Source organism: Punica granatum, chromosome 1 (assembly GCF_007655135.1).
Source record: "Punica granatum isolate Tunisia-2019 chromosome 1, ASM765513v2, whole genome shotgun sequence".
NCBI lineage: Eukaryota > Viridiplantae > Streptophyta > Magnoliopsida > Myrtales > Lythraceae > Punica > Punica granatum.
Window position 1 is genome coordinate 55,355,539 of NC_045127.1, and position 12,799 is coordinate 55,368,337.

At 32.9% G+C, this 12,799-nt stretch overlaps 1 long non-coding RNA gene across 1 annotated transcript; it reads left to right on the plus strand.

The window, feature by feature from the left end:
- Window positions 1–1,328: 1,328 nt before the first annotated feature.
- On the plus strand, window positions 1,329–2,574 carry LOC116198714. Its single transcript, XR_004155372.1, has 2 exons — window positions 1,329–1,483; window positions 2,002–2,574. It is a non-coding gene; the product is annotated as an uncharacterized LOC116198714 (long non-coding RNA).
- Window positions 2,575–12,799: the final 10,225 nt, after the last annotated feature.

Below are 12,799 nucleotides of genomic sequence, written 5' to 3' on the forward strand. Positions count from 1 at the left end.
AACTTAAAAAAGATTTAGAAGGACCAAAACTTATATATTTTCCCAAAAATATGGGTCATCAATCAACAGCGAGTCTTTCTTTTGGTGTATATTTTTGTTTGCTGGATACTCTTTTGGTGTTTATATACACGTACACATAATAATATTATAATAAAATTTTGGGAGGATATTCCTCCGACTATTTTTCTATTTAAAAAAGGCATTCACTCTTCATGTAATTGCATGAGTGCCCCTTGAGAGACAATCCGCTGTGTCGATTCGGAGGATATTCCTCATATATATTTTGAATATAGTAAATATATACGTATATGTATAACATGTAGTCCATAAAGAAAAACATATACATATTTATAGAAAATATTTTTCTTTTGAAAATTTTAGGGGGATATTCCTCCGACTATCTTTATATTTTAAAAAAGGCATTGATTATTCATGTAATTACGTGAGTGCCCCTTGAGAGGCAATCCGCTGTGTCGATTCTTAAGATATTCCTCATATATATTATATGAATAATAAAATGTTGGATACTAGTTAGTAAAATCCATATAAAACGTGTGAATGCAAATTCGATCCAATAATAATAACACCATGATGGGCGTCCTGGCTACTGCCACCTAAGCAGCCAGGACGTCCCCATTTTTTTCCCCGATTATGGGGGAGGGGGGGGGGGGGGGGGGGGGGGGGGGGGGGGAAATGAGCCGGGACAGTCCCTGCTAGCAAGGACCGGCTCGGCTGTGATAGGCTCCAATTGATGTCTGCGCATGGCTGCAACTGGGACCCACTCTGCCCCAACAGTAGCTTTACTGTTTTTTTTTTTTTTTTTGGGATTTTGAAAGAGCCGTTGCAATGAGGAGGAGCCGGCTCGAGCTGGGATCTTCGGAGGGAGAAGGCACAGCAGCTGCGGGAGCAAGCCAATGGGGGTGAGGTGAGCTCGAGGCTGAGGTGTGATGCTCGAGGCTGGACTTATCAGAGGACCGTCGAGGCTTCGATAAGCCGCAAAAGGAATAAAAAGAGCTGGATAGAAACCGATAGAGATAGAGATGGAGACCGGACGGGAGAGATAGAGAGACAATGTGACACCTCAGGCAAATTCGACACTGACAAAATACAAAAGTGATGCTGGGTGTATAAATGGTTCCAAATATTATATGTATATATATGCGTGTTACCCCTACTAAAAATTTTCTTTCTGCCAATTTCTTCGCATCAGAAAAAATGTAAATATGTGTATGTGTGTTTAGTTATTATAAGATAAGTTAGAAAGCTTTACATGTGTCAAGTATTTCTTTTACTTAGTCAACCTCAAGGCCACTAATCAATTTCCCCCTCCAGCTCATGCTCCTTACTCCAATCCACCGCCTGACTTTACTACAAAACTCAGCTCATTCTTCCTTTGCTTATTTAGCTGAGAGAAGGGAGGAAAAATTTCTGAAAAATTGGAAAATGATCTTTCTTCAATGTTTGGATGTTGGGGGATTTCACGGTGAGTACTTTTATTATGGTTATGTATATATTTTCTAGAATTATATTGTCATAACTATGTCGATATTTCGGATCATGCATGCACTTTATACAATTGATTATGATATGATTGAACTCGTGAATGATTCGGCCAATTTAGATTGTGGTTATTTACTAGGCATGTAGCTCACCCCAAAATACTCCTTCAGTTGTTTCACAGGTCAAGAGGTTGTAGAAATGAGGAATTTTATCTTAATTTTAAATTGTCCAATCAAATTTGTATATATCAGATGTTTTGAATTTGTAACGAAAATATTGTATTATCGGAAGTTGTATTTATGGATTTTAACAAAAAATCGTAATCAGAAAATGTTGTGTTGTTGAAAATTTTATCGATTGTATTTATATTTTTTATCGAAATATTATAGGAAATTATATTTATGGATTTTAATGAAAATTTGTATTGAAATATTTATAATTTGTGTTGAAATTCCGTTGTATTTATTGGATTTTATTCTAAAAGTTTGGGATCTTTCAAAGAGATAGAGGAAAGGAGAGACGAAGATGCTTAGTTGTGAAGGCAGGCTTGCTTGATGACGGTAGGGGAGGCGAGCTCGCAATGGCTACCCGACCCTTTCGTCGAGAGGGGCTTGAGGAAGAGCTTGTAGAGGAAGAAATGACGAAGCTCAACCACCGAAGGAAGCAAGGGAGGAGATGGTACAGATTGCTGTCGATTTTGTCGGAGTTTGAGTCGGCGTCAGTCGAAAATCGACGAAGGTCCTCCGCCTTTGGCCCCCGGTTACCTTATTCTCCCTTTTGATTTTATACTAACAACTTCATCTGCACGTTACGCGAGATTATTATTTGATTATGTATTTTATATATGCATCATTAGATTGTAATTCTATTATATTGTGCTTGAAATAAGTTAATATTATGAATTAATTAATTTTATATAGTTTTTTTTCTTTTTGAGAATTTTCATGATTTATTATGGTTATCTAATTAATGTGGCGAGTTAATAAATGTAAATCATGTAATAAATGAAAGTACTTAATTTATATCAATGGATATGTAAAGGGTCAAGCCATGAAGAGCTGAGGTTGAAAATTAGAGTGACGGCGTTAATTTTTCCTTTGCGATTTACAATTATTTATTATATATGAATTATAATATATAAATTATTACTCATTTGAATTTTTTAATATATAAATATTTTGTGAGTTCCATTTGAAATGGGGATGGCATCACCATTCTAAAGCATGTTCCCATTAATTTTGGATCTCATTCTTATTTATGTGAAACAAAGGTTGATCCCAAAAATAGGAATGGGAAGCCAACTGTTGTAAATGCTCTAAAGATAGGGAAATGATAGAAAACGTAAGTTGCACGTGATTTTGAAGGAGCTGAGGCTCTTTGACTTTCAAGAACCCTTCAATTGCATCCAATGCAATCATACGTAAGTTCTCGGTTACGTACATAATACACGCGGGCCCGTCATACAATAAAATAGAAATTGTTATGATGATGTGATGATACAAGGGCAAAACGGTAACAAGAATATATCTGAATTATAAAATAAATAATAAATAAAGTACGTGAAGTAATACAATAATATAAATTATTTATTTATTATCATCATCGTCGCCATCGTCATCGTAAGTATGCACTGGATGTGAGCTGGGGCAGCAAGAGTTGGACTGTCTGTGTTTGGCTTCCAACATCCAGAATGGAGCATGTCGTCTTATATCAGTGCCAGCTGTACCCCAATTTCATTTCTTTCAATTATTATTCCCTTCGACCCTTTTTTTTTCCCGCTCCTTTTGGATGCGTATGCCGATATCAAAAAATTTAGCTTGCCTTTCGTTTTCGCGTCCAATCATAATTTAATTTAATTTAATTTCATGTAATGATTATAAGTGTCCATAAAATATATGGATATTGAGAATATATATATATATATATATATATAAAGTAAATGATTAAAAAAACATAGGAGTGAAAAATATTTAGATAAAATAATAATGATAATGTTAAATTTAAGGAAGAATAAAGTTGAGTTGGGTAGAGTAATGCCTCGTTTGGATTCAGAGTTAATTGATTTTAATTTTAACTCAACACACTACACAACAAAAATACACATTTCTCAATTCAAAAATTTTAACTTTAACTTTAACTCAACATACTACACAACAAAAACACACGTTTCCCAAGTCAAATTTATAATCACATCTCATTTGTCATTTTCCACAATCAAAATTAAAATCAAAATCAAAATAACTTTAACTTTGAATCCAAACGACCCCTAAAACTTTTTATACCAAACAAAGCCTTGAGGATTCCGACTAATTCAATTCGGTCGGATTGGTTCATTAATAGAGTAAAACTCTCACATATTTTTTCAATATATAAAATTGAAATTCGAGACCTTATATAATGAGAAAAAGTGCATATTCTATTGGAAAAAAGAAAAAAGTATTGAATTGCTTGAACTAACTCATATTAGTAAAATTATAGGAAATATTACTCTCGCAATTTATTAAATTTTCATTGGGTTTATACGGATCTTGGCCTATTTCCACTTAAAAGTTCAAGCTGATAAGTGATGGTACCCAAACCATATATTAACCTATAGATTTTCCTTTTCTTTTCCTATGTGGGATTTATCCCATTTTACTCCTCAACACCTGCCCTCATGTACAATGTGTGGTCTATTTTTGTCTACACATTGTCACGTGCCCTAGCGTGGTGTGGGTGCGCACACGCGCGTAGACACGCATACGCGTAACCTAGGCTCTGAATATTTAAAAATTTAACCATTTTATTTAAAAATTTATCCAACACAATTTTGAATATCTAGTTCTATACCAATTACATGCAAGTATGTTTTTTTTTTGTTGGGTATGCAAGTATATATGTAATGTAGTTTTCAACCATTAATCAAATACAAAGAGGTTTGAATTTTGTACAAAAATATTTTATATAGTTTGTACAATTTTTTTTTTCACAAAATGCAAAACTCATATATATTTTGTAGTTGAATCGTGATTGAAAATTCGGTCACGGAACTAAATGATTGTCCGTATAATGTAATATAAGGTAAGGCATATATGCATTTCATGACCACATTCGTGCAGCCAGCTGGCAAAGCCGCTGCCACGCTGTCCTCTCTGTCCACCTTGGGCATCGCTGTCTGCCAAAAGAGAAACACAGCAAACTCATCCATCAATCCAAGTCCTCATCATGCATGTTCAATTGTTCATCATGTAAGATATCCAAATTAAAGGAGGCGTTTACTTAAAAATGCATTCTAACGGTTGACACCCACTTTGATTGTCAATAGATGGCCTATACACTATTAAAATTAATATAAATAAATAATTATGTATTTATATAATTCTAGTTCATTAATGCCGATGTCGAGCTTGGAGAAGTGAGGAGTGGCCTTGACATTGTATAGAGCTATTAAGCTCTGTCACTTCCTTCTTTTAGGAGCGCATGCTATAAAAAGTAAAAACAATAAAAGAATATTAGTCAATCTCATTTGCACGTTATGTGAGATTATTATTCATGAAAAAATAGTATATTTTATTATATAATTAGACCTTTAAAATTTTTAATTAGTTTGTGATTGTAAAATTAAGTTTTCAGTAATTTTCAAATTGACGATAAAATGAAATGAATAAAATTATTTTTAATAAAAATTAAGTACTTTATTTACATAAATAAGTACTTCATTAACTCAAAAAAGAATAATTTATATATTTTATAAATAATATTAACATAATCAAATTAATAAAATTATTATAATCAAAATTAAAGTAATTAGTTTATAATACAATATAAATTTGAACTGGCAAAATTGAAATGTATATGTAAAAAATTATAGGGATTAATCTTGATTTGTTGCAAGAAATTTGGATCAATCTAAACTTAGCCCATTTAGTTTTGGTTTGCATAAGTATGAAAAAATAGTTTTACATAAATAAGTATTTATTTTTTTTTAAAGTATAAAAAATAGTTTTACGTAAAGTACTTTTCATAAATTTAAACTCTTCGTTGCATAAGTAATAAACTATTTTTAGAAGTAATAAGCATAAGATATTGTCGCTCTTTATTCGATATGTTGTTGATGCTAGTGGAGTATCAATTAACACAGCCTAGTTAAAGAACCTTTAACTAAACTACATTTATTTATATTTGCATCTATATATTAAATGATTTGGGCTACTCTTATGAAAGTTTTCCATTAGTGCGATGATCTACCACATAAGCATTGACCATCGCTCATTAAATATACTCTTGCTTCCTTTTAATCATTTTTTACTATCTTCTCCCTTGTATGTGAAGCAATGCAATAGAGAGTTAAGGGCTTGACACATGTCATCGTCTTATTAATTTTAGGATGACACATGGCATAACCTCATTTAACCTATTTTTCCATTTCTCTATGATGTATTTTTCAAAAGTATGAAAAAATAGTTTTATGTAAATAAATACTTTACATAAAATTTAAACTCTTCATTGCCATAAGTAACAAACTAATTTTAGAAATGATAAGTATAAGATATTGCCGGCTTGACACATGACACTATCTTATTAATCTTGGAATAACACATGGCACAAAACCTCATTTAACCTACTTTTCGTTTTGCTATTATATATATATTTCAAAAGTATGAAAAATAGATTTACATGAATAAGCAATTTACATAAATTTAAACTCTTCGTTGCATAAGTAATAAACAATTTTTAGAAATAATAAGTATAAGATATTGCCGCTCTTTGTCTTATATATTGTTGATGCTACTGGAGCTTCAGTTAACACAGCCTAGTTAAAGAATCTTTAACTAATCTACTTCTATTTATATTTGTATCTATATATTAAATAATTTGGACTACTCTTATGAAAGTCTTACATTCGTGCAATGAGCTATCACGTAAGCATTGGCCATATCTGATTAAATACATTATTGCTTCCTTTTAGTCATCTTTGTCTATCTTTTTCATTGTAGGTGCAGCAATAAAGCTAAGGACTTGACATATGGCACCATATTATTAATCTTGGGATAACACATGGCACAACATCATTTAATATACTTTTTTGTTTTGCTATTGTATATTATATATAGATAAATAATTACATTAAAGAAAATTAATAGTGAAAATAATTACTTTAAGTACAAACTAATAATTAATTATATTTCATATTTAAATAATGCCATAGTTACGCAATAAATGTAACGGCTCTTTCTCCATAAAAAATTGTTTTGTATTTATCATTTTAATAATATTAATCTAAATTTAATCAATTAAATTAATTTTTGCCTCTCAAAACTCCTTTTTCTCAATTGATGACATTGTTTACAATTACATTTTTTAAAATTAATTACATAATTATTTTTTCATTAAATTATTTGTCTATTTTTTAAAAATTTGCAAAAAAACTAAAAACCTGGTTAAAGAGCCGTTTAATTAATTTTAAAAAAGGAGCACGCCACGTAGGCCTATGTGGCCTGATCCCATTTGCTGGGCGCTCCCTCGAGGTAGTGCCTTCAAATGGAAGAAGTTCAACCGGGGGGGGGGGGGGGGGGGGGGGGGGGGGGGGGGGGGGGGGGGGGTGTCTTGTGAGAGTGTCGCCGACTTCCATGTGGGTGGAAGGCACTCTCCCAGGCCTCCATTGGACTTGCCCTGAGGATCTATTCCACTACAAAAAGCGAGTACAAGAGGAAATTAATAAATGTCCAAGAATGACAAATTCATTAGAGAAAACTACAAATGAAAAATACATGTGATAATCACATCATATAGGCGCTAATATAATTGGAGTGTTCCATCATTTACCGTAATCTTCATTCTCGACCTCCTATAATAATTCTACATAGAATTCAGTGGAAACTAGAAATAGGATGCTCAGTTCAGTCAATAAATAAATACATATATATATATGTGTGTGTGTACAACAATTCTACATGGATCCAGTTCATATTTGAAGTATTACAATAGGGTTCTATACTCGCATAAAGCGTGAGTTGCAATAAAATATTAGTTTATATATATTAACCAAGAAGTGAAAGCAAGTCGCAAAATGGGACCTGCATGGGAGTTGGGAAAACTTCCCTGCTCGCAACTCTTTTTTTTTATAATTTTTTTAAACCCTTTGTATGCCTAATATTTTCTTTAACTTCTACTAAAAAGATTAATATTTTATATTATTATTATTAATATCATCATCATCATTAATATTAAGCCAAATGGAATGTATATAACTATTGTTGAGTCAAATCTATATATAATATATAATTGTTGGGCCGTTCATTTGTCATTTGTCCAAAATTTAAAATGAGAACTTCTCATTCACTAACTGTTTGTATGTCTAATGTTTTCATAACTTCCATTAAAATGATGATGATTATTACTATTATTAAGCAAAATGGGATGTATATGTTACTACTAAATCAAATCAATATATCTATATTTTAAATATATAATTGCTGAGCCATTCACCATTTTACGCCATTTGTTAAAAAATTCGAAATGGGGCTTCTCATTCCCTAATATTTCCATAATTTCCACTAAAATGACGATGATGGCGATGATGATGATGATTATTATTATTATTATTATTATTATTATTATTAAGCCAAGTGGGATATATATAATAATTGTTGAGCAAAATCTATATATAATATACAGGAAAAAAATATATGTCATAACACAACCTTTTATTTTTGTGTCAATTTTATCACGACCTTTTAAAATTACACTATATAACATATCGTTTAGAGTGTACTGTTAATCATAACACAATCTTTTACTTTTGTGTCAATTTTATCACAACCTTTTGAAATTATACTATGTGATACATCTTTCAGGTATAGTGTCAATTATGTCATGGCGTCAAATTTTTCGTAAAAATTAAACGGAAGGCTGAATAGTGGGTTTAGAGTCTTGCCACATGCGAAATAACCTATTCGACTTGCCCGGTGTCTTTTTTACCCACTCGACTCTCTTACCACCAATGCCTGAATCCATTCTCGCATCTTCACACATCTTCCGCCTCACTGCAGCTATAAATTTCTCTTCAGTTCGGCACTTTGCCATTTCTTTGCCCTCTTCACCCATGATCTTGCCAGTCTCTCTATTCACACTTTCCATTCTTTTGTTCCCATAAAAGAAAACAAATTGAGGTTTGCATTTCATTTGACAGGTATTAGCTTCCCTTTCCTTTATAACAATTTTTCATCCATTGTTCACTATACGAACTACAATAAATTCAATACGTGATTTTTTTTATTCTATCGATGGTATGCTTGTTTTCAAAAAAAGCGATTTTGTATGTGAAGAGGCGGGAATTAGATTTGGGTATTGATAGTGAGGGAGCCGGTTAGGTAAAGAGCACCGAGCGAGTTGGAATATAGGTTATTTCGCATATGGCAAGAGTCTGGGCCAACTATTTATCTATATGTGCCCCACATCAGTCCTTCGTCTAATTTTCAGAAAAAATTTAATGTCAAGTTATAATTGACACTACACCATAAATATTATTTTATACGGTGTAATTTTAAAAAATTGTGATAAAATTGACACAAAAGCAAAATGTTGTGTTATGACATATATTTTTCCTTAATTATAATTGCCAGGACATTCAACATTATACACCATTTGTCCAAAAATTCGAAATGTGGGCTTCTCATTGATCGACTGTTTATATGCCTAGTGTTTTCATAACTTCCACTGAAAAAATAATAATAATAATAATAACAATAACAACAATAACAGTAATAATAATAATAATAATAATAATAATAATAATTATTATTATTATTATGCCAAATGGGATGTATATAATTATTGTTGAGCCAAATCTATCTACATATAATATATAATTACTGAAGCGTTTACCATTATACGTCTTTTGTCCAAATATTCAAAATGGAGACTTACTATTCGCAGACTCTTTGTATGCTTTGTGTTTCCAAAACTTTCACTATTATTATTATTATTATTAAGCCAAATGGAATAGTTGTTGAGAAAATTATTATTTTTTAATTTACACATTAGTTCAAAATGATTAACAAAGTAAGAATAAACAAGTATTATAATGAGTTATCAATAAAATTTTCTCGGTAATGACTAAGGTCAAATCCAGCGTAGCGTACAGGCTTATTGGCAAGTAATATATTCTTAAATTCTACCGGGCTTACATGGGCTTGAATTCAACTTTCAACTCAAAAGCTCGAGCTGATAAGTTGTGAGACTCAATCTCATATAAATCATTATATTTTCTCTTATGCTTCCAATGTGGGATTAACTCTTCCCAATTAACTTTTATATTCCCAACACCCGTCCTCACGTGGTACCGTGTGGTCTTTTTCATGATTTGCCTACACGTACCACGTAAACCTTATATGCTTGCCCTCAACAACTTACCTCGAGCCGATCTCTCATCTCTTCCGGACTCGAGCCTTAACTACCATGATGTAGACTTTTTCTTCCACACTCGAGCAAATGGGGTCAACCACTACGAGCCAGGCTTCTTACTTCCAAACTCGGACTTCACTGGCGTGGTGTGGGCTTCTGCGCATATGCGCCCCATGATTATTACCATAGGCTTTGATACCATCTTAAAATCTACCAACTTACATGGGCTTGGACTCAACTATCAACTCAAAAGCTCGTTCCGCTCTAAGTGATGGTACCTAAGTCCCATAAAAATCCATGGATATTCATTCATTTTTCCAATGTGAGATTATAATTCCTAACACTCGCCCTCACGTGTAACGTGTGGTCTATTTTTACCTATACGTTGTCACGCGCCCTTACCAGCCCTCAATAACTGATCTCGAGCCGGACTCATCTTCCGTGCTCGGGCAAGGAGGGACTAACACAAGACGCTCTTTTGGCTGCTCTCGATATTAGGTCGGAGTAGTGTGAGACCACGTGGACACGTGAAAGCGTAATCCATATCCACTTAAAAGTTCAAGCTGATAAGTGGTGGTACCCAAGTCCTATATAAATCCATGGATATTTATTTATTTTTCCAATGTGAGATTATAATTTCTAACACTCGCCTTCATGTGCAACGTGTGGTCTATTTCTGCCTACGCGTTGTCCCGTGCCCTTAAACACCCACCCTCAATAACTGACATTGAGCCAGGCTCATCTTCCGTACTCGGGCATGGGGGGACTAACATGAGACACTCTTTTGGCTGCTCTCGATATTGGGTCGACGTAGTGTGAGCCCACGTGGACACGCGAAAGCGTAACCACTTTAATACCATATTAAATTTCCATAGGTTTATACGGACTTGAGCCCATATCCACGTAAAAGCTCAAGCTGATAGGTTACTGGACCTAAGCCTCATATAAGCTCGTGGTTTCTTTTTCAATTTTTTCATGTGGGATAACGTATCTCAACACCCGCGCTCACGTGGCAACTTGTGGTCCAACACGCGCCACGTGCCCTTAAACACTCGTCCTTAACAACTGATCACGAGCTGGGCATCATCTTTCGTGCTCGTACAAGGGGGGACAAATATCAAACTAGCCTCGAGTTCCACACTCGGGCCTAACTAGAGATGCGCCTTTAGTTATCTCAAAACTAGACCAGGCTACTCTTAGGATTTTAAGTGGAAATGAGCCCGACCCCATATAAGCCCAATGGAAATTTAATATATATAATTGTCAGGGAGACTGCTATTGCATGCTATTTGTCCAAAAATTTAAAATAAGAGCTTCTCTTTCGCTGACTTTTCATATACCTAATATTTTCGTAACTTCCACCGAAGAGATTATTATTATTGTCATCATCATCATCATTAAATCTATATATAATATATAATTGCCAGACGAATTATCATCATCATCTTCTCATGTATGTAAAGTATATCGAATTTTATCTTAGTATATTAGCAAGAAATGACTTACAAATTTAAGTTTAAACTCAAAATAAACATGAGTATTCAATATTATAAAAAACAATTAATTATTTAAAAATCATGAGTTTTGAATAATATATAGTCATATATTTTACAATTTTATGCATGCAAAAAAAATCAAATTTTAAATTAGAATATTAAAGTCAAAAAATTATAAATTTAAGTTAAAATTCCAAATAAACATAAATGTGGTGAACAATAGTAGTAGTAACTTTATCAGCCCTATACTAGATTCTCATATTAAACTGCAAACATATTAGATAAATTGAACAATGCAAGCACGAGTCTCATCAGCATAACATCACCAAATGCCTAATATAGTTTACAGAAGCGTGCCACTGCCGGCGTCAAATCTCAAAATCAAGGACCCTACATCCTCAGATATTGGATGGGTGAGTGGGACGCGGGGCCCATATGCCAGACACGGCTGGAATGCGGGGATCATGGTGACCCCGTGTCACTGTACCACCTACAGTCACCGGCCAAAGATACAATTAATAATGTTTTCATGTGGGTTCCCAGTAAAAAAATCAAATGTTTGTACGTTTCAAATATCTTTACAAAACATATCTATAAAATTTAGAACCCCCAACCCTATGCCAAACAAATGCTGGCTGGTCCCACTATCTGCTTGTCCAGCTTTATTTATTTTTTTCTTTTTATCTATATCTCTTTTCTGCTATTATAAAACCGAGAAAAATTGTTATCTCACTTTCACATACTCAAAATACTCATATTATTCATAATTCATTTTATAAGAGGCACTAAATCGATGACATAATCATAAATTTACAACAATAACCATCCACTTCTCCATTTCTGTTGTCCACTCGCTCCTCTCCTTTTCCTTCTCCCTCCTCATCAACGTGCATACCCTTTTTATAAAAAAAATATATCTTTTCTCATAGTTTGTACATATCATATTTATTTTTATTATAAAATATTTTCATAATTTAATTTAGAACGGGATTGAAGAAAAAAATATTGCGATGTCCTAAAAATTGAATTTTCTTGAAAATGTTTTGGTTAAAAGTAAAGAATAAGTTTCCTATATAAATCATCACTTAGCAAAAATAGAAGTATCCCATCAGTGGGCATGCGTCTAGTTATTATAAAGCTAAAAAAAAAAAAAACGCTTTAATCTAACTTTCACTTTCCAAAAAAAAAAAACTTAGGAAAGTAAGACTAATTAATAATAACCATATCATTAAGGACGCAATTGTAATTTTATCTCAATAACTACATATTTTCCTATATTCTCTCTCCCTTCTCTTCTTCTCTCTCTATCCTCCTAAAAGTAGATCCGTCCATCTCAATTATTTTTGCACTTGTTTGTTCTTAATTTTTATATTTTATATAATAAAATTTCGAAAATAAATAATACAGTCTGAAACACA